Source organism: Gigantopelta aegis, chromosome 6, assembly GCF_016097555.1.
Source record: "Gigantopelta aegis isolate Gae_Host chromosome 6, Gae_host_genome, whole genome shotgun sequence".
Taxonomy (NCBI): domain Eukaryota; kingdom Metazoa; phylum Mollusca; class Gastropoda; order Neomphalida; family Peltospiridae; genus Gigantopelta; species Gigantopelta aegis.
Genome location: NC_054704.1, coordinates 98752604 through 98775128, shown reverse-complemented (window position 1 = coordinate 98775128; position 22525 = coordinate 98752604). Strand labels below are relative to the sequence as shown.

The 22525-nt window shown below is 33.9% G+C and overlaps 2 long non-coding RNA genes across 2 annotated transcripts in view; both read left to right on the top strand.

Annotated features, from left to right (window-relative positions):
• The window catches only part of LOC121374049, a 28399-nt gene that overhangs the window by 180 nt on the left and 5694 nt on the right, over positions 1-22525 (top strand). The window contains exons 2-3 of the long non-coding RNA XR_005958179.1: positions 10428-10531; positions 11964-12040. This is a non-coding gene — a long non-coding RNA (uncharacterized LOC121374049). The remainder of the gene's footprint in view (positions 1-10427; positions 10532-11963; positions 12041-22525) is intronic.
• LOC121374050 lies at positions 15614-21605 on the top strand. Its single transcript, XR_005958180.1, has 2 exons — positions 15614-16243; positions 16982-21605. It is a non-coding gene; the product is annotated as an uncharacterized LOC121374050 (long non-coding RNA).

The window sequence follows — 22525 nt, the reverse complement described above, 5'->3', positions numbered from 1 at the left end:
ACATTTAAAAGTCAGTTGTCGATGCTAAGTTTGTAAGCACTCTGTGAGTGTCTCTAATGATACTAATCGTAATACGCCATTAGGCTTAGCCATTTGTAGTCCGTCATATCAGGCCTCAGACCACAATTAATTTCGCTATATGTTTCTATATAGCCTTAGTGGCTATAACATTTTTATTAATATCAGCAGGCCCGTGAAGTTTTGTATGTACCTTTGCCTGCATGGGGGACACATACCCTGAAAAGGACAACCCCTGTTGTCCAGCTCTTTCTCCCAGCATATAGGAGAAGCCATGTGTTTAGGGAAGTGACGTCACGTATCAGCATGCGCGCGCATCTGGTAGGCAGAAGTCTATCATAATGGCCATTAGTAACAAAGCGAACTAGCGTAGCGTGAATAGCAAAGAATGGCCAACACGTGCTTAAATTACCGCTTGTAGCACGGGAACGCTATTCTACATAGCTACATGTACTCTTTCCACCCATACAATTTGACGATTGACCGAGTTCAAAACTATAGCAAACTTCCTTTTTTTTCTTTTTTCTTTTCACCTGAATAAATATTTTTAGTCCATGTATTTTAAAAGCGTCTGGTCCATATTTCAAGTAAAGCATTACAAACGAGCGCGCGCACACACAAATAAAAATAATAAAATAAAACGAGTAGGCCTATATTTTTTATTTAAAACTGTTTTAAAAGAAATAATTGGCCTACACTTTGTTAAAGGAAATATTTTCTTTTAACAATTTTAAATAACCATATATATATATATATATATATATATATATATATATATATATATATATATATATGCATATATGTATAATATATATATATATATGCATATATGTATATATACATATACATATATATGTACATATAGATACACATACATATATATATATATATATATATATATATATGAACATTTGTTACAAATGAACAACCAGTAGACAATATATAGACAGTAGTTATATATATATATAACACATCAGACTTGTCTACTGGTTCATTTGTAAGGCTTTTCATCAACAATAAATTTAAGCAAGTATCTTATTAGAAAACTTTACAAAAACTTTAAAACTATTAATTTTATCAAGTCCTTTTTTATTCCTTAAACTTGCTGATATCGGATACATATTAACACATTGTATTAAAATGGAGGAACCTAAATTTAGTTTCCATACATGTTCCATGACCACACATACATTGCTCCCTCTAGCTACAGCATCCCTTTTTAAATATTAGTACAGAACTTAGCCTTTTAAAACCGGATACATCTCAAAGTTACTTGGTCCCTCACCTTTGTGGTTCCATCTTCAGAACATTTTGTAGCATTATTTTTTTATATATATATACATAAAAATTGCCATTAATATTTTAATCACCTAATCCCATGCAGGCCAGGACATAGTTTAATATGCAGTCGATCTAGGATTGATTCCTGTTGGTGGTCCTATAGGGCTATTTCTCATTCCAGCCAGTGCTCTACAACTGGTGTAACAAATGCTACACTATTTATTATCCTGTCTGTGGGCTGATGCATATAAAAGATCCCTTATTGTTAATCGGAAAGAGTAATCCATTATGTGACAGCAGCAGGTTTCCTCCCTAATATTATCTGTGTGATCCCTAAACATGTCCGACTCTATATATCCGTAATTAAAATGACTTGAGTGCATTGTTAAATAAAAGATTCCTTCCTTTCAAATCTAAAACAGTGTCAGTTACCTTTGACAAGAGGGCACAGTTTTCAAAGGCTATCACTTTCAACCTGATTAATAAACCAGTTAAAACAACAAATTACTGTAAATGGTAACAATACAATGTTTTAATGTAAGACACACATTAACACAATGCAAATATCATTTGATCATTGGTTTTATAATGATAATAGAAAAAGAAAATAATAAATATGTGTTGTCTACTGTTTCTCGATATAATTTTATTGATTTTGTAAAGTCTGTTTTTATTAGAAAATCGAGATCCTGGTAAAAAAAGATTAAATCCAAGTGTTATCAATGTCATCATCACATACTGAATAGCCCCAATCATATTGCATAATATGGTAGTTTGGAAAGTCAGTATGTTATCAATGTCATCATCACATACTGAATAGCCCCAATAATATTGCATATGGTAGTTTGGAAAGTCAGTGTGTTATCAATGTCATCATCACATACTGAATAGCCCCAATAATATTGCACATGGTAGTTTGGAAAGTCAGTGAAAAAAGTTCTGGTATCCCTCTTATGCACAGAAACATGAGATACTGTAGAAAAGAATCGCTGAATCTGATACCAGTGTTCTCCTTAGCATCCCTTAATTCACCCTAAAACTTAAACGCCCTTAATTCATCGTGAAAGGCCCATTTTTCATCCAAGAGTTGCCGGTTCTCTTTTTGTCCATAAACAGGGATCACTGATACCTAGGAAAAAAATAAGAAAAAATTGGTAAATTTCTATGATATATAAGTATGAAAGTTTTATATTGTGTATATTGAATATTATTGAAATATTTGAATACACATAAATGTATTTGTGAAGACATATTGACATCTGTCACTGATGACAATAATACTTTATAAATACAATCAGCTCCCTTTTCTTTCTTTATTTCCTGCAAACAAATTCAGATAACTTATATAATAAATGCATGTAACATAATTTATGTTTTTAATAAAATATAATGGCTATTCACCAACTTGTGGATCAATATCCAGTTTTATTATTAGTATTTATTTATTTTTAATCCCAAACAAATGATTTCATACACCTGATATCCCACCCTGAAATGTTTATACCTTTTATTTTATTATTAAAAAATCACTTACACATTACAAATACACCTGTGGATCACATTTACATTCTTCAATAAAAAAAGTAAAACATTATAATTAACATATAATATAATTAATAAATGGAAATATTTCACAACCATTTTCATATGAAACAATATATATATGCTTGATTGCACACACACACACACACACGTACACACACACAGCTCCCTGTTATTTAATTAAAAATATAAATACTCCAGCCACCTACATATTTTTATGGCATAATACAATATAAAATATATTCAGATTTTGTTTTTAAACCCACTATAATGGATCTGTCAATACAAACAAAAAGTTACATAAAACGTTGTTTGTCGATTGACTGGGTAGGCCTACTGTTCACAGGGTAACTTTGTTTCCATGTCAGTTTGGGGGGGCTTTTATTATTATTATTTTTTATTTTATTATCTTTTTCAATTTTCATTTCAATAAATACTGACGTGTATTAGTATTACGAATGAATAACATACAACAAACCTTGTATAAAATGACGATCTCCGTTGTGGGATGGGCAAAGTTGATTGTTGTCAGCTTTAACTGTTCAACGTTTCGCTTCCACTGTATTTGATGAAACTAATTTCATAATCCTTACTACAGTGACTTGTGCATCTAACAACAACGTATGAAATTACCATGACAAAATACCATTCATCAAAAACTAGTCTACACTGATTTAATTGACGGAAAAACATTCGATTGTTCATTACTACTAATGCCAGTATTGTCAACTGGTTTCTTGCCTACCAGCGCTCACGCGGTACCACGTGATCAAAACATGTGACGTCACCGTGGCTTCTCCTATTGGTTTAAACAGACACACCCTCTAAACCAGGCCGGAGTACACCCATTTTACACAAAAAGCACTACTTTTGCATGGGCCGGAATTACCACAAACAAGTCTTCAATGTCAACAAGTTACACATGTTTACAAACTACATGCTATCCCCTGTCACTTCAGTCAAACAGTTGCCACTTCATACCTGTCTGCCATGAAATAATCACAGTCAAACAGCAGACTACTTGCGCGGTGAAACTTCCGGATTTTGGACAACCAAATGGGAAGATAACTGTAATCTGAGGCCACATCATTCTATAAAAATGTGTTTTGTAAATAATTTCAGTTTGGTTTGACGTAAGAAGAAAAGTAAAAGTGTTTTAGAAGTAACAAAATATACTATTTTTGTGTGCAATTTACAAATCAATCGGCTCAGAAATAAATAACGTGGTAAATTTCATAGTAGGAAAAAAGACGTTCCGTGTGGTTCTGTGGTCCAAATAAATTTACATTCCCGATAACGTTTTCATTTTCCCAACCAGTGCCGCGTACCTTATACCACTAAAGGCTTAGAAGGCTGTTGTATGTACTGGCCTGTTTATAGTTTATACTGTTTATAGTTTGTATAAAATAACCCTTGGTGCTGTGCCAGCAGTAGGTTCTCTCATAACCCTGGCAGGCCCGTCCCTGGTTACCTCGTTTTTGAGAATGGGATGCTTTTGAGACTTTCGGCTCTGATGCATGTTCGGCCCCTGTCAATTTCAGCCCCATAATCCTAATCATTTTGGCCCCAGTCACATCTCGATTTGGATTTGATTAAATGAAACTATTTTATCGATGTGAGTTTTGTTGTTTATTTTAGATATCGTTACTTTGTGTGCAATGCTTTGTGCTATTAACTATCAAGTGATTTTTGACAAAGTAGTGTGTGTGTGTGTGTGTGTGCTTGCATGCGTTTAAGTGTAAATAGACTGTACAGATGTAAGCAGACAATTCATATTAGCTGGCCATTTTACAAAATAACTGAAGACATGTGGGGAACATGTAGGCCTACACACCTTCTAGTTCTATGCCTGAAGCTGTAGAAGATAATGTTTAAATTAACTGTATAAACTATTGAACATTGTGTGTGAATCTATATTTTGGATTAATTGTTTGATTATATGTCAGGGCTTCTAGATTATGGTAGCCTCACTCCCATGGCTAGTAATATTCAATGTTGGGCTAGTAAACAACTACTATTGCCATGCCCAATGGCTCGTGAAAATATTTGGTCAAATGTTGCAGTTAAGCCTATTTTGTAAATATGAATATCCTGCACCCAACCCCACATCCCATTGTTAGTGTTTTTAAGCTCTATCTCCCTCTTTAAGTGACACATCTGATTATTACTATTATTTAGTAAAATTGTATTAACTTAAAGTAAAGTTGGGCTAGAGAATTTTGAACCATGGCTAATAAATTTTATAAATCAAATGATCGCCATGACTAGTGGATTTTATAAAAATTCTAGAAGCCCCGTGTATGCATGGTGATAATTAAAAAAAAAAAAAAGTTGTGTAATGAATGTACTGAGATCATTTTTTTTTTTTTTTTTAAGTTCTGGGTATACCAACAACATACTTGTATAGAATTTAGCAATTACAAACAATAATACTTTAAATATTGTATATGGGGCCGAACATGCACCGGGGCAGAAATGACCTGCTATTGATGGGATGGACTGTCTCAGTGTCTATCGGAGGAAACAGTTACCGCTGAGATGGAAGAGATCATGGAATGCATTCTGATGTTTTATTTCAATTTGATAAATTAACGACACTAGTAATATTTAACATCTGTCACAACATCATGGTCATCTAATATAGATAATATTAGATTCCATTTTTGGTTTTTTAAGCGACTGAAAAAGTTAGTGATCTTTTATCTATTTAAGAATATCTTTTTTTGTAATATTTTTCGAGTAATAGAGCCTATTATGGGACATTTTTGCAGCTAGCAGATGCATAGTAAATTTTTTATTTGGTCTATAATAATTGTTTGGATCAAAGACATGTAGTTGCAATAATTGGATTTATTAATAAATAAACCAATATTTTTAATGTCGCTACATATGATCAGACTTCGTTGTTAGGAATTTATAGACCGTGATTCTGAATGAATCTTAAGGAACTACTCACCAGAACACTTTGGCCTGTAGTTCCCTGTCAGAAATCTTTGCATCATTCTTTAATGGCAGTGGTATTGGGCAAGGTGTTTTGATTAAGTCATTAAGTATAATGCACGTTTTTTAAAACTGAAAAGTATCAATAATTTTATCAGTAGCTGCACAATAGGAAGGAGTGAGGGACCTGAGGGAATCTTAATGCTAAGATCACTTCGAGGAACGTGACCCTGGACACATTCGTGAGCACTCATTATCTCATGACAAACGTTTTAATGTTAATTTTAGTTCGAAATACACTAGGATGAACAGGTTTTTTTAAATCTCTTTTTTTTTTTTTTTTATCTCTCATCCCAATCAGTGCCCCACAATTGGTACATCAAAGGTCATGGTATGTACTGTCCTGTATGGGAAGTACAAATACACTCATCCTTAGAAGCATGATGTGAATTTTACAAGTACTTAGAATACTAGATAATGTAGATTTGATGATCATGATTATTACATACAAGTATATAATTACAGTGTATCCTGTATTGATTTTTGAAGTTTTGACACCAACCCTGAATGTTGCTGATTTATGTATATGTATATGATTTTATTGCAGGTACCTAAATTAAGTATGATATTTATATTCCCTTATGAGACATTAATTGTGACTTGGTGTGTATGGATATTTAATGACATAGGATTTGAATGGCCACCATACAATTTTGTGTATTTGAAGCAGGCCAAGTTTTATTGACCCAAGCTTTTATCTCTGTGACTCAGCGAAAGCATTCTTCTAACAGGCATTCTTCTAACAGGCAATGACTCGGCAAATGATACAACAGTACAAGAATAGCTGCATAAATTAACCTACATCAATGCATGAATATCTACAGGTACACCTGTGTACTCTGCTGTACCATAGAAAAATACTGGCCTGGTAGGTGCTGGGTTCAAATCCTGGTACTGGCTGTAATTCAGATTAGGTCTTTATAGTTCAGTGGATTTGTAGTACAGTGTGGTTGAACATTAATTGGAAAGTAATTTATAAATAACAATACTATACCTGTATATATACCAGTGTGTGACATTTATAGTGTAAACTATATAATAGAATAAAACAGCAGACTTTAATTTTTTTTTAAACTCAGGAGCATGAAAAATGGCACCCCTCATTTGTTCAAATGAGTGGGCAATATTTCATTGAATTTAGGGGTGCACAGTGGTGTTTTTGTGCTTATGCCCCATCCCCTTCCACCCCAAAAAAACAACCCACAAAACAGGAAGGAAGGAAGAAAATGTTTTATTTAAACAGCACACTCAGCACATTTTATTTACAGTTATATGGCATCGGACATATGATTATTAAGGACCACACAGATATTGAGAGAGGAAACCCACTGTCGCCACTTCATGGGCTACTCTTTTCGATTAGCAGCAAGGGATCTTCTTTATGCACCATCCCACAGACAGGATAGTACATACCACAGCCTTTGTTACACCATTTGTGGAGCACTGGGTCGAACAAGAAATAGCCGAATGGGCCCACCAACAGGAATCAATCCTAGATCGATCGCGCATCAGATGAGCTCTGTACCATTGAGCTACGTCCTGCCCCACCCCACAAAACAAACCCAGCAACAACAACAAAACCCCCACAAAAAACCCTGGAAGTGTAAACTACTACATACATGTACAGACAATGATGACAAGAAGTTAAAAAGACAATCTACATGTAGATGTGTGTGATTAATGTACCCTTGATTGCTGTACATGTTTGTACAATGTATGTTTAACGGTTTCAATCCAAATTTCTCATCTCTCACTCTCTTCCAATTAAAACAACATGAGCCTACAATGTAGTTATTAGGCAGTTAACTGCAGCTATATGTATTAGTTGGTGTACAGTATATAATTAATAATTTATCTACTGTATGTATGTGAATGTTTATTTTGTTTTGTTTTTTTGTTTGTTTTTGTTTTGGGTTTTTTTTTTGGGGGGGGGGGGGGGTGCCATTGAATTACTCATTACTTACAACTTGTTTAATACTGTAAATTATCAATTTTGGCAAATCCAGTGTGTTTCTAGTATATAGTTCATGTACCTAGAGAAATAGGGTCAGCTACTTTAATTCTTATTAAAAGTATTAAATATTTCTAACCTTGAGACTAAATGAGGAAGTATATTGAGGTTTTGGCCATTACAAACATTAGGATGACTAGAAAGACGTATATTCAGACAATGATGTTCTGAACAAGGAAATGTATTTAATATGTAATTTTAGTTGTTAAAAAGTCTTTGTTAGTCAGAAACATCTTTCAATGGAAGAAAACTCGGAACGATCCCTTTAAAGTTTGTTTTGTTTAATGACAGCCCTGAAGCACAGTGATTTATTAATCATTGCCTACTGGTTGTGAAACATTTGATAATTCTGACATATTATTATAGTGTACATTTTTCATTTAGCAGCAAGGTATCTCTTACATGCACTTTCCTACAGACAGAACAACATGTACAACTTTTACAGCCTCTGATATACCAGTTATGGGGCATTGGTTGGGATTGGAAAATCAAGAGAATAGGTCCTGTGAGGGGATTCGATCCTGTAATCTAAGCACCTCAGGGGAGTGCTCTACCAATGGTCCCTTTCACACCTAATGAAGTGTTACATCAACAATTTAGTTTACAGTGGCTTTGGGATGGGCCAAAAGAGGTAGACAAGCATTCCTTTCCTTCCCGTCTACCATTGCATCACCATCTCATGTTCCTCATGTTATGCAGTCACTGGGTATGCACAGTGTGGCATATTTCACCTGTTATCCCCTGCTATCCCTGTCGCTAATAAATTTACAATCTGATGTAACTTGACACTGCCATGAGCAGCCACTGAAAGGTCTTCAAAGTGACAGACTAAACAAACTGTATGGGTTGAGTGATCACCAGTTATGTATATAATGACGTTGCACTTGTCATGGTTGAACCAGCAGTCATTCATGCACCTGTATTCAGATCATGCCCATTGTTAGTTTTGAAAACAATCTTGATGTGCACACCCCGCTCTGTACAATATTAAAACAATTACACGATGGCCATCTGATCTGAGCCTTCAAAACAAAAGCCAGAGTATATTTTGAAAGTTTATCTACAACTACATACATGTGTGTAGATGGATTACTAAAAATTAGATTAAAGTTTATTTTGTCACTAGAGCACATTAATGAATTAATTAAGGATATTGAATATCAAACAGTTGGTAATTCTGATACAGTGTCTTCAGAGGAAACATGCTAAATTATGGGCTTTCTGCCAGAAAAGAATTTGAGGTATGTAATAAAAACAAAACAGATCCAGGGCTAGCTCTGGGTGTATAGAAAAGTTCGCCAAATTATCTATTATTTTTTAAAAATTGCAGAAACTCACCAATATTTTCAACAAAATTCAATTATTATATGAAATTCTTTCACCAAATTGGCAAATTTGGCGAGTGCCCTGAGATCCTAAGTTTTCTTACTATAATCTTTCTAAAAATTTTTTACAAAAATGTATCCATTAATTTCCAAGATTGGTCAAATATCCAACTGTTACTCTTTATTGGTTGGGGTTATTGTTAGAGATAGGGTTAGATTTTGGGTAACTTAAGGGTTACGTGTAATTTTAGGGTTATGTTGAGGTAGTTGAAGTCTATATGTCATTGATATAATAGTGGGCAACAGGCAGATATATGTGCTATTTCATGATTTTTTATATATTAGTTGTGGTTGTGGGATGGGGAAAAACTAACAAGACAGTGTTGGGACCTGGTTAGAATTGCATCCTAAACCATCAGGTTATAACTGGTTTGAACCAGCCAATTGATGTTTGATTACACAGTCAGTTAGAAATGTGATACCACATGAAGTTTGAATTATTAGGACTGCACACCTGTTGTCATCTTGACTGGGGTAGGTAGACTAAACAATTCTCTAATTTTACTTTCAATACTTTTCAGTATCTGTTTTGTTTACATACACACGGAATCAAACCCATACCACCATATCAGGGCTCACACTGGTATGGATTTTGGTTTACCAATAATCAGATAATGTAGAGTACTTAATGGATTAAAAAATATTAAAACGTGGTTAATTTAAGCGTACACAGCACATAAAATTGTTTTTCAAAAACAGAAACCTGTTTCATATTTCAATCATCGTTAACTGCAGTTGTCCGATATGAGTAACAAATATGGCAAATGAAAACATGACAAGTAGCACCTCCAAACTGTCAAGTCACATGACCAAAGGGGTCAGCATTTTTATATCATGAGCTTCACATTCGTTCGCAGATATGTTTATCGTCAAGTGATGTTTCGCCAGTAGTGAATTTTTGTTTAGCAAACAATCTTGATCGAAACATGTTTCTGTTTTAAAAAAAACACCCAGTTTTATGTTCTGTGTGAGCGCTTGGCTTTACAATTTGTTTAAAGATGTATCCAGCTTGGTTTTGGTGATAGATACGTTTTAAAACAATTTGTTGTAAGATAAAAATGGTATCTAATGGCCACTCATGTAGTATTCTCTATGTACCACATTTCCAGAGTTGTTAATTTTTAACAGTCTGCATAGTATCTTTAGGCATTTCTTCTATTTTATATCACATTTGTTCTTTTATTTTGCAGTGGTGGGTGAGGTTACGAACCCCGGTACCGGGAACTCCGTCATGCCATCAGTCGGCAGTTTCCGTCCGGGAATGTTATTGTGCAGGGACGAGTTGGCCGTTCAAGTAAGTTGTGTGAATACGTTCTACAGTGTACATGTTCATGTTTATTCTTACTCTAGGAACGCAACATTTCTCCAAGCTAATACTTGTCAGAGCTAGCTCTGGCACTGGCCAAATTTGTTAGTTATACATTTTAAAAACGATTGGTGAATTTTATTTTAATTTAACAAAATATTTTCCTGTAATAATTGATATTTTGTTAGAAAATAGCTTGCTTTCTGCAGTTTAATAGATGATTTGGTGAAATGTTCTGCTGATCTAGAGCTAGCCTTGCTTGTAGTAGTAATTGTGCTGTAGTTCATTGATTATTATTTATGGAATATTGTAAGACTAATACAGTCAGACTTCATTATCTCCATGTTGAAGGGACTGAATCAAATAGCTTGAGATAACAGGATTTTTTTATAAACAAATATTAATTTATAGTTACGCCATGGCAGAGCTGTATGTAGCTCTGTCACTTGCCAATTGGGAATTTTAAAACCTGTTGGCGAATTTGGTTTTAATTTGGCAAAATAATTTTATGGAATGATTGATGTTTGTTTGTTGGAAAATAACTATCTACATTTTTGCCATTTTTGAAGTTTAATAGATAATTAAGGCGAAATGTGGTAAAATATTATTTTCATTGTAGTATTAATACATGTAGGTCTTCTAGAATTGATTACACATAGGATAGAATTATGATTTATATACCCACCACCCTGTATGAGACCATTTCAGATTTTTGAGGATATTACATGAGTTTACATATATATTACAAGTGGAAGGAACATGTATATATACATGTATATATGTCTGGTTGCCTCTTTTTATTGTTTTCATTTTTATTAATATTCTGAACTGCATGTATCATCAAATAAGACAAATTAAAACAAATTTATGCATTTATCGAAAATCTCAAGTGCAAACTTTATTTTTCATTCTATGTCATGCTTTACTCATGATGAGGCTTAATGTCATGGGCGTATGGGGACTCTTTGATTTAGGGGGGCTGGAGGGGTTGATTTGCCCGAATTTTTTCCACTGTTTTTCCAGTTTTGCCCGAGTTGTACGCCCATGCTTAATGTACATGTATGTACCTTCTAGGGGCAGGACATAGCTCAGTGGTAGAGTACCCGCTTGAGGTGTGATGGGTCGCAGGATCAATTTCCTTCAATGGACTCTTGTTTTTCCCTATACCTAACCAGTGCCCCGCAATATGTCAGTAGTGGTGGTACATGTATATACTGTCCTGCCCATAGGAAAGTGCCTATAAAAATACCCAACTGCTTTATTGGTAGGAGTAGCCTGTATGGCAGTGATCTCGATCTCACTCTCTCTCTCTCTCTCTCTCTCTCTCTCTCTCTCTCTCTCTCTCTCTCTCTCTCTCTCTCTCTCTCTCTTGTTTCATTGTCGTACTTATGTACAACCTGTGGTGTCTTGTTTGTTTCAGCCTCGTTTGAGGTGACTGTGAACGACAAACTCGTCTTCTCCAAGCTCCAGCTGCATGGTTTCCCTCACGAAGAAGATGTAAGTTCTCATTTACATTTTCAGTACAACCTGCAAATGTAGCAGGATTCTGTGTTTCTGAGGCCTAATTCACAAATCTCTCTTGGGCTCTTTTATTAACATCACATCATCTTTGCAAGTGTTTCTGCATTGTACTGTGAGATCACAAAGTTGTCTAAGTTTAGTGAAGTGGGCCCCTCGGTTAGCAGTATTAGATTATGAAATAGAATCCCAAAATGTCTAGATTACATAATTGTTATGATTCTGGCACAGCCCTAAAAAAACATTCCACTGGCTGATCAGTTAGAGCTGTCATCTCTTTTTTACCTCATTATAACATTGGTTGTGACTCGCTCTGATAAACCCCATGGAAAGTCATCTCTGGGCTGTTCTGCTTTACTGTCCACAGGGCTGACAATGCATTAGGGGTGTTTTGTTAACTATAAATTATGAGTGAAAATTAGTTTCCTTTTTTTTTTTTTCCTTTTTTTATTCGTCTTTAATATTCATCCTGATTTTGTCTCATATTGATTTTTGAAAGCATTCAAAAAGTATAATACATTATTGTACCTAACTTTCAATTTAATTAATGATTGTTTACACTTCTAATTTTTAAACATGATTGAAATGTTCATCTTATACCATTCAGAATGTTCATCTTATACCATTCAGAAATGTTCATCTTATACCATTCAGAAATGTATGGATCTTTAATTTATTTGGTAATCAATGAAATCATTGTGCTGGGGTGTCATGAAACATTCATTCTTTTATTCATTCATTCATTCTCTCTCAGTAACCACTAACTACATCAGGGCTCACCCTGTCCATTGCCAAATTAGCCAATTAATAATTTGTATTCAAAGTGGCTACAACATTTAATCTTTGGCTAATAACAGGTTTTTTTTAAATTAAGCACATTTTAATAATTTGCAAGTTAATACTCTACATGTCTGAAAATTGACTAAACCAAATTGTTTTCCAGGGTGAGCCCTGCTACATGTATAACCAATATACCGTTCTGAACAGACACTTTAAAGGTGTGTACCCAGAACAGTGTGCTTGAACTGTAAACATATATAACCACGGAAATAAACTTCACTGAAATCCATTCATATACATTTTGTATATATATATATATGAACATTAATGTAATATCATTCGTAATCATATATACAGTTGTACACATCTCATAAATGTGTCATTTTTCACTGACCTAGATTTCCGTTTTGAATAGCCCGTTTATTCCGGTCAGTTGTTATCTTGACTAGTTCCATCAGACCATACAGTAAGAAATCTAAAAGTACTGTAGCAGTAATTAGTTATCTCGAGGGAGGCAATATTTTAAATGTTAGGTAACCGGAAGTCTGTGTGATTTTCACCAACATGTACAGATAGTTAACCAAATGTTCAGTTACTTCTTTATTTTAAAATATAGCAGTCCACCATGTATAATGATTTAGGGTTCATGTGAATTTTAAAACAATTAAAGTAAGTGGCATGTGAACAGAAAAATGCAGGGAGCATTTAAAAAAAAAAAAATTTATTAGCGACAGTTGGTATTCAGTTGAAAATTGAGTGGCAGTGACTATTTAACATTTTAGAATTACTATCTAGCAATCTATGACATTTGCATAGCAAATCGTGATGCAGTACTGAACAAAATGTTCCCTGCAATGGTTCACATGATATAGGCCTACTGTGTTACAGCAAAATATGGTTTTCACTGTGGCACTAGATCTTTTGTAGAAATTGTGATCACATGCATGTAAATGTTTAAAATATACACAAATGTATAATATACTGGTTGTAAACATATGATGACTAGATAAAGTTCTACAGCTGTTTGGGATGGAACTGCTTTTACACTAGTTATAATCAGCAAAGAAATGTGATATTGTTCAAAGTTACTTATTCTTTTATTTCAAGTTGATGGTTTTGATTTCTAGAACAATTCTTACAGTTATATATGCTGTAAAAGAAATCTGAACATGTAGAGGATACCATTTATTATCAAATTTATAGTCTGAGTGAAATAAAAAAAAAATCTCTTTCTTTCTTTAGCAAATTACAAAGGAAACTTATTTTGCAAGACACATACCATTGATTTTTCTAACATGTTTATCTGCACTGATGAAACCACACAGACTGTGCACAAAGCAACCATAGTGTTTTCATTTACCTTTAAAAATAGCTCATATATAATATATTGATTTCTCGTAGAGTAATAACCTTAATATTGATTATGATAGTAATGTGTGTGTGTGTATATATATATATATATATATATATATATATATATATATATATATATATATATACATACATATATATATACACACATTTATAATGAAAATACCTAGGAATTTAATTAACAATGACTTGTTTACCAAATTCTGACAGTTCAAATTTTTTTTAATGTTTCCATATATATCTAGTGTGTATGCCTTTTAGCATTGTGTGTGAATATATGTTGCAGAAATAATTGTTAAAATCACAGGTCTGTCAAAAACAACTCCTGGGTTATGTTGACCAACCGCCTCTGTTTTCCCCCGGACAGAGGTAGGTGAAATGTAACAGGGAATCTGTGAATAAAAAATATATATAGATAGATATACAGTGAAACCTGTCTAAACCAGATTACATTGTGGACCCACTGGTAATATTTATCAGATTTAGACAAGATCCAGTGTTTAAAGGTTCACCTTTTAGAATTTAGAAAATTCTGGACCGTAAAATATGGCTGGTTATGATAGGATTCTGGTTATTTCAGTGTCCAGTTTAGACAGGGGTCACTGTTTATTGAAATAAATAATGAAACAAAAGAGAGAATTAATTCCCTGAAATACTTTTTAAGCCATTTGGTGGCAAATGTGAATGCGTAAGTTAATTAAGACATTTAGAAGACAAACCAATTTAACCGTGTGATTATGATACTGAGAACATATCTACAGTGTGTTTTTGATACATGAAATGTTTTGGAAGGAGCACTTAATTTTCATCAGAAGAATCATCAGAGATTATGATACATGAAATGTTTTGGAATGGGCACTTAGTTTTCATCAGAAGAATCTTCATAGATTTTGCACCTGCAGTTGTGACTTGGTCCGTCACTGTGCGTGTGACATCTTATGACCCGTTCACCGTGATCTCTAAGCATAGCCAATATTAATATTGAAGACTCCACCATAAATATATCTTGAAAAAAGGTGTATGTATGGCATGAGAATAATTGAGATGAGGAAGAGCTTCAGACATCTACATGATTCATGTTGTGTGTAGTGCTGTGGTAAATGTTGAATTGTGATTCTCCGATGTCAGTTTGTAATGGTTCTTTTTTAGTGCAAACTAAGCCATTTGACAACATGGACTCAACAAGTACTTTGTTTATTTCCTTGTACTGGTCTTTTAATATTTGGGAGTGGGGCAGGATGCACGGTCAGTGTGGGATCGATCCCCATCGGTGGGCCCATTGGGCTATTTCTCATTCCAGCCAGTGCACCACGACTGGTGTATCAAAGGCTGTGGTATGTACTACCCTGTCTGTGGGATGGTGCATATAAGCGATCCCTTGCTGCCCAAGTGGCGACAGCGGGTTTACTTAACCATATGTCTGACACCATATTACCGTAAATACAATGTGTTGAGTGCATCGTTAAATAAAACATTTCTTTCTTTCTTTCTTGTTAGTGTTTGTATCATTGTTTTTCTGGCTGATTGGTAGACTTTTTGTCAACAGATAGACCAGCTGATTGTGCCATGGATTTCATTAAACCACCAAGCTTATTTTTTACCAACCCGCTGCCCATTAAAAAGACTTTTCATCCCTCACCGGGTTTTTGTGTGTGTGTGTTTGTGGTAAAATAAAAAGGATGGTCAGCGTTGCTGTAATTGAATTAGATGGAAGGATCTGTATTTAGAACTACAGGATATTGTGCAGGATTTTCTTTATTTGGGAACCCTTTTCAGGCATTGCTTGGGATGGATCCATCTCGTGTTTTCATCTGTCTCTCGTTATAATCAACAAACTGCTTGTTATCACTGTCAGTTTTTAGTGAAACGTCACCCCATTTCGTAATCTGGTGTGGTAAAATGGACTGCAATCCAAATACACACTACTGTTCTACAAGAGAGTTTGAAGGATAGTTTCAGGAGTTCTTGAAGTTCACCAGATTTTCCAAAGTTGATTGAGTTCATGGGGTGATAACACGTGCAGTTGATTAGGTAAGTTACCCCTTCCGTCTTTTTTTTCAGAACTTTTTTTAATGGATTTCAATACATCCTTACACTTTGTAAACACGTGATCTTGCAGGATAAGCTTGGATAATTATGTTTTTTTAAGTATCTGTTATTTGTTTTTGGGTTTGTGTTTTCCATAAACATTTTGCAGAGCAGAAGGTTTAGTTTTTGGGGTGGGATGGTTTTTTACGTGTTTTTTTTTTTTTTTAACTCATTGCTGAAAAACACTTGTCAGAATGTTCAGATCGTATTTAGTTTTATTGTCAGTCTTTACGTTTTCGTTATTAGTAAGAAATGTTTTCATTTCATTGCTTAAGTCATTGCTGTTTACGTTTTGTTTCGTCTTCCCATTCGTTATTGAACAGGTCGTGAATTACTTCTGGTGGCAAATGCAAACATGGGGCGGGGTTTCGGTGCAGTTTTGGTGGAGGGCCCACCTGAGGTGCTTACATCGTAGGATCAAATGACCTCAGTGGACCCATTCTCTGAATGGGTTTTATGACATGTAAGAAAGTGCATATAAAAGATCCCTGTCTGCTAATGGGAAAAATGTGTGTTTCTTGTAAGACTACATTACTAAAATTATCAAATGTTTGACATCCAATAGCCAATGATTAATAAATCAATCTTCTCTAGTTCTCAAACTTTAACTATATACTAAATACAGTCAATGACTAGTGTTACAAATGCTGTAATTGCTATAAACTGGTTTTTTTATTGTAGATCTTTGAATTCATCAGGCAAGCTGAGAGTGGGGAAGAATTCAAGTCAATTGAACCAGAAACATCTTGTTGCTGCTGCATTATAATTTAATAGAAACTGTTGCTGCATCAGTGTGAAATCGTGGATGTCCTGCTTATAACGACTTTGATTTTTTTTTCATTTATTCATATGGATGTCGAAAGCCATTCAACATTTAAACATGTACTCAGGTTTTCACTGTCAAAAGTCTGGGTACTGCTATCCTTTTTGTAATTTTAAAGAATGATAAAAGAATGTAAAAAAAAAAAAAAAAATGCACTTAATATAGTAAAACTGAAATTGACATTTGTAAGATTTTTTTTTTTCTTGCAAAAGTAATATAACAGATATATGTATATGGTGTAATAAAAATGTTATTTATGTTTATCCCAGAATAGATTTCATTATCAATCAGGATATTTGATTTCCTACTATGTTCTTTTTAACATCATTTGCATACTCTTTACAGAATTATTAAAAAAAATTAACTCCAATTTGTACACAATACAATGTTAAATAAATTAACTAATAATTTACCAAAGGATTAAAAATAAAAATCGCATAAGCAAGACAAACTAGAAGTTCCAGTCTTATGGGTCTGCTTATTTCAAAGCCTGCTTGTTTTCAGCGTCAGAACGTTCCATTTTTGATGGTATTTAAGTAAAACTTGATAATTAAATGCCGGAAGGTTTTCGGGAAATTCTGACCGTGAAAGTGACCACCTTTGAGTACAGCCACCTGTAAGATTTGGCAACAAATGATGTTCATTTATGTAGAACAAAATGTCATCTTTTTCCAGTGATATTTTTATACTTTTAAATCCACATTTTTGAGTGGATGTGAAAGATGTATTAAATTGTTTTGTTAACATTATAACCAGGTTGTACCAAAGTTAAATCCCCTCGTCAACACCAAAATAATGCTCACCAACTATGGCGTAATGTTTCAAACCAGTATTTGTTTTGTTGGTTGTCTATGATTTTAAGTCCAACAAATTCTTTTTTTCATTTAATTGATAAAAATTACACTTGTGCAAAAATAATGCCAATGATATTAAAAATGAAAGGTGTTGTTTCATTTTCTATTCACACACCAAAAAACCACCTAACTTTGGTATAAGTGTACAAAAAAGTTGTATAAATTATTGCGATATTTTTCTTGATGTATTTGTCTCGGATGTTGTAAATTATATTTTTTATCAACTTATTTTACCTGCCATTTGTTGTTTTTGTTTTAAAATGTATTACTATTAAGAATTCATTGAACTGTATACTATTTTTTTCCATTAGACCAAATTAAACAAGAGAAAAGAAATTTTAATTTTATTCATTTCAGTGAAATCTTGTTGACTAACATGATTTATCAATGATTATGATTTCTGGTAATTGTAGGTCCTAATTATTTCAGACCGACATTACTTTAAATTCAAGATCGTGTTTTGCTGTTCTATTCCTGTTACAGAGTGAATTGTTACAACTAATATTTGGTGTTTCAGTGTTGTTTCTTGAATAATATAAATGCATGTATGCTGAACAAGTTTCAATGCAGAAATTTAAAGGCATGTAAGATATTAAAATATTTTGTAAACAAGCTACAATTGCAATGTCCCTAATTGCTACAACTCATAATGTGGTGTTTAGAGGGTCATGTTTTAGAATTTAGACATTCAGCTCCAAGAAATTTGGCCGGTTTTGACAGAATTCCACTTTGTTCAAGGTCTGGTTTAGGCAGGTTTCACTGTATATATATTTTTTATTTAAAAAAACATACTAGTATTCACATTTCTTCACAATGGGTAAAATAAAGTTGAGCAGAACATCATTCCAGAAATGGTGCTAGACTAAGTTTCAAAGAAAATAAATTAAAACTTGTATTGCAAGGCGATCAGTTTGCCACTTGCCTAAAACATTCCAGGCGAATGTAGAGGGTTTCCTAGTGAAGACTGTAAAAGTATAACAAAAAGAGAGAAAAAACTGAAATATGTTAAAACACTCTCTTCTAACAGTAAAATGCTAGTGATGAGATTACTTTAAAACAACTGGCAACAGCAAACATCTATAGGCACTTTTTTTTTGTTGGCATTTTGCTACATTCTTTCATTATTTTTGTGGTAGAGATCTTTCATGTATAACTCTGGTAAAAGAAATAATAGCCTCAGGAAAAAAGGCAAGGCTCATTTAGATGACATTTCGAGTAGTAAAAAGAATACAAAATAAGAATCCAACTACAGTACAGCTTGAACAATGCATGGGTGTTTATAATGCATGTACCTACAGACATTGATACAGTTTACAAATCTTTGTCATCATTTTGGTTTCCCATTGACATGTCTAAAGACAAGATGCAGGTGTTACACGTACATGTACCTTTACGGTGGCAGTGGCATCAACGTTTGCATTTAGTTCAGTGTTACGGTTTTGCATTTAGCTCCATTTCTCTCCAACAGATTGTAAACATAGCATGATTTGTTGCTTCCACGAATCCCTTATTTTGGGTCTGAAGTGTAAGATTACGAGATAGAATCCCCAAAATACACATTACATCACTTGACAGTTCTGGCAGAATCCTAAAACAAAATCCCCAAATTCAGTGCCTGACAAACAATAATTCCTAATTAAGTCCACCTTCGTTTATTTTTGAACATATGGATGTTCATCTCAATTTTTTATTTTTAAATTTAAAAAAACCCACAGGATTAATGATGAACTTTTTGTCATTTATTTTTATTTATTTATTATTATTAAAACTTCCATTTATTTTTAATGTGCATTGAGATAAATACATGTATGTATGGGTGCATTTATGAGCAACCCCAAATGATTTTTATGATAGGCAAGACATTGAATTCTGCAGAATTTATTTTTATACTATGTACTACTAAATAGGTTCGGCCTTTGGAGTTGATATGCTGAAAACCACATTTACCTTACAATGTAGATTACACACAGCTGCAAGGGACATAGAATGATATTTATCAGGGCACTCTTAGTGCTAAGATCACCATAAATGCATAGCAACCTTATGCACTTTAGGAGATCTTGATGTTAAAATCACTTCGTGAAATGGGCCGCATGGTATTATGTTCTAAAATGTTTATTATATTTATTACATAATGTAACCAAAATAGAGGTTTTAAAAAAACCCTATGTATTGTAATTGTACAGAATAGTCACCATGTACATTGCTGTATCATACTAATAAATTATTTATACAGTCTCAGATTAAACGAGGCAAACCTTGATTGTGCTTTATTTAATGCAGGTTTATGTAAAATTACATCATAATGACCAAGCAATAACACAACCAAGAAGTTAAATATGGAACAATATAGATTTCACATTGCCTTTAGTCCTATCCATAATGCACACCCACGAATACACCACCAAACTAGAATGTACACCAAATTCCATTCAGAAATGCACTCCACCAAACAATGTTATGCGTCATCAGAGTACACTGCAATCCTTCACAATAATGAATGAGCCAAATATGTATGATTGATGTGGGCACAATACTGCACCATTTCATCCATCCTGTGCCTTCTATAAGAAGACTGCTACTCCTAGGACTGGCTTGACAGAGTGAAGCTTGTTCACAACCACACTTCCATCTAAATACCCATCATTCACAAAATTTAATTATACCAAGAATGCATAGGGAAAAACAATACACCGATTCATCAGGCAAAAAATTATTATGGTACACACACACCCTTTCCATCGAAGCCCCCATGCGATTAATTTTGTAAAAGAAATCTGACTATAAAATATATACGTACCAAATAGCTGGGGTGGGATCTATTTCAATTGGTAGAGTGCTCTCCTGAGGTGCTTGCATCATAGGATCGAATCACCTTAGTGGACCCATTCTTCGAGTGGGTTATTTCCCATCCCAACTAGTGCCGCACAAGTGGTATATCAAAGGCCATGTTATGTACGGTCCTGTCTGTGGGAAAATTCACAGGCCTCACATGTGGTCAAAATCATAGAGTGAAGTCTCTTTTCTCTGAAACTTTTAAGATGGCAAAGTTTTTAACAGGAGGGAGACTTGAATTTTTAATCTAAAAAAATTAAATATGCAAGGGAAAAAAAAGAAGTTATATTAAACCATTACGTCAAACCTGTCTTCACATAAGACTAATGGCTACTGAGTACAGATGAAACTTTTACAGTTTGTAATATTTTATTTTAAAAATGTTTGCCATCTGTACTGCTAATTGATGGGGGTGTGCTCAAGAGTTTTCTGAAAAATCACCTATCCACATGTCGCCTTCTTCAGAAATAACGAAATGTAACAGAAAAGCACCAATTTAACCATTTGGAATTCATGCTCTCACCAGTTTGTCTTCTGTTTTTATTAAATTACTACTCCATCAGGGTACCCACAGGACAGGGAAAATGTTTTAAAAAAATTCCCTGCAGGGAAAATTCAGGTAATTTGAAATTTTTGTCCGATTCAGGGAAAATACAGGAAATTTATTTGGGTGTAATGGAATCCGGAAAATATATCAGGGAATTTTGTGGAGACCTATATGGTATATACACATATACATGTACATGTATATATACAAAATCATGTAAAAATGTAATAAACCTAAGATATTGTTGTTTTGTATTACTGTGTCTTTTTCATGAGAGTATTGCTTGATAGCTACTGGTGTACACGTATGTTTAAAAAACTCTATTTATTTTATAGAGAAATCATCTGGTTACCATATCAAATTGTACCACCAAAGATAATGTCCTGTTTATATAATCTACATGTACATATAGCACCCAAAACGGAAATAAGCGACCATTGTTCCAGAGCTTATTCTATGTACAATGTATATCAGAAATGTTGGTTTATTAAATTTGGTTATGCCATGCTAATGTATTGTTAACAGTGAAATAGTGTTGTCTTGGATCTGCTTTTCTAATATTTCTGCTATACATAATCATCTTCAATGTGGAGACTTATCTTTGTGGTAATTAAATCTAAAACAAAAAAGCTGGAAGAAAAAGAAATATTTTAATGAAAGATTTGCACATATTTGGAAAAATACATTCTGATCCAAAGCCTTTATTATCAGTTTATACAGCAAGATAAGTCTCCACAGCTATGAATTGTACAGGGGCATTTTACGTGCACAGACAAGTTGTTTCAAAGTATAAAGACAGTTCAGATGTTTGAAATATACTCTTCAAAAAAAGAAACGCAAAAGTGTACAAATGGGTTATAACTCCGATTTTATGTTTCCTACCGGTTCATGCTTTGTGAATATAAGGTCATTGCATGTCCCAAACACATTCCCATGGTTACATGCGATAAAACTGTACAATAAAGTTCCAAAATGTGAATATTCGCAAAAACGCAGCCACGTGCAAACCATGTCACCACTGCACATGCGTTGTCTGCACATGCAACATGAACACCGACAGTATAAAAGTGCAGGGTGTTCGCTTGCCTGGCCTCTGTATCTGGCCGACAGTTGACAATCCAGGACATGCCACGTCTCAGTGAACCGCAGAGAAACAATGCCATCGG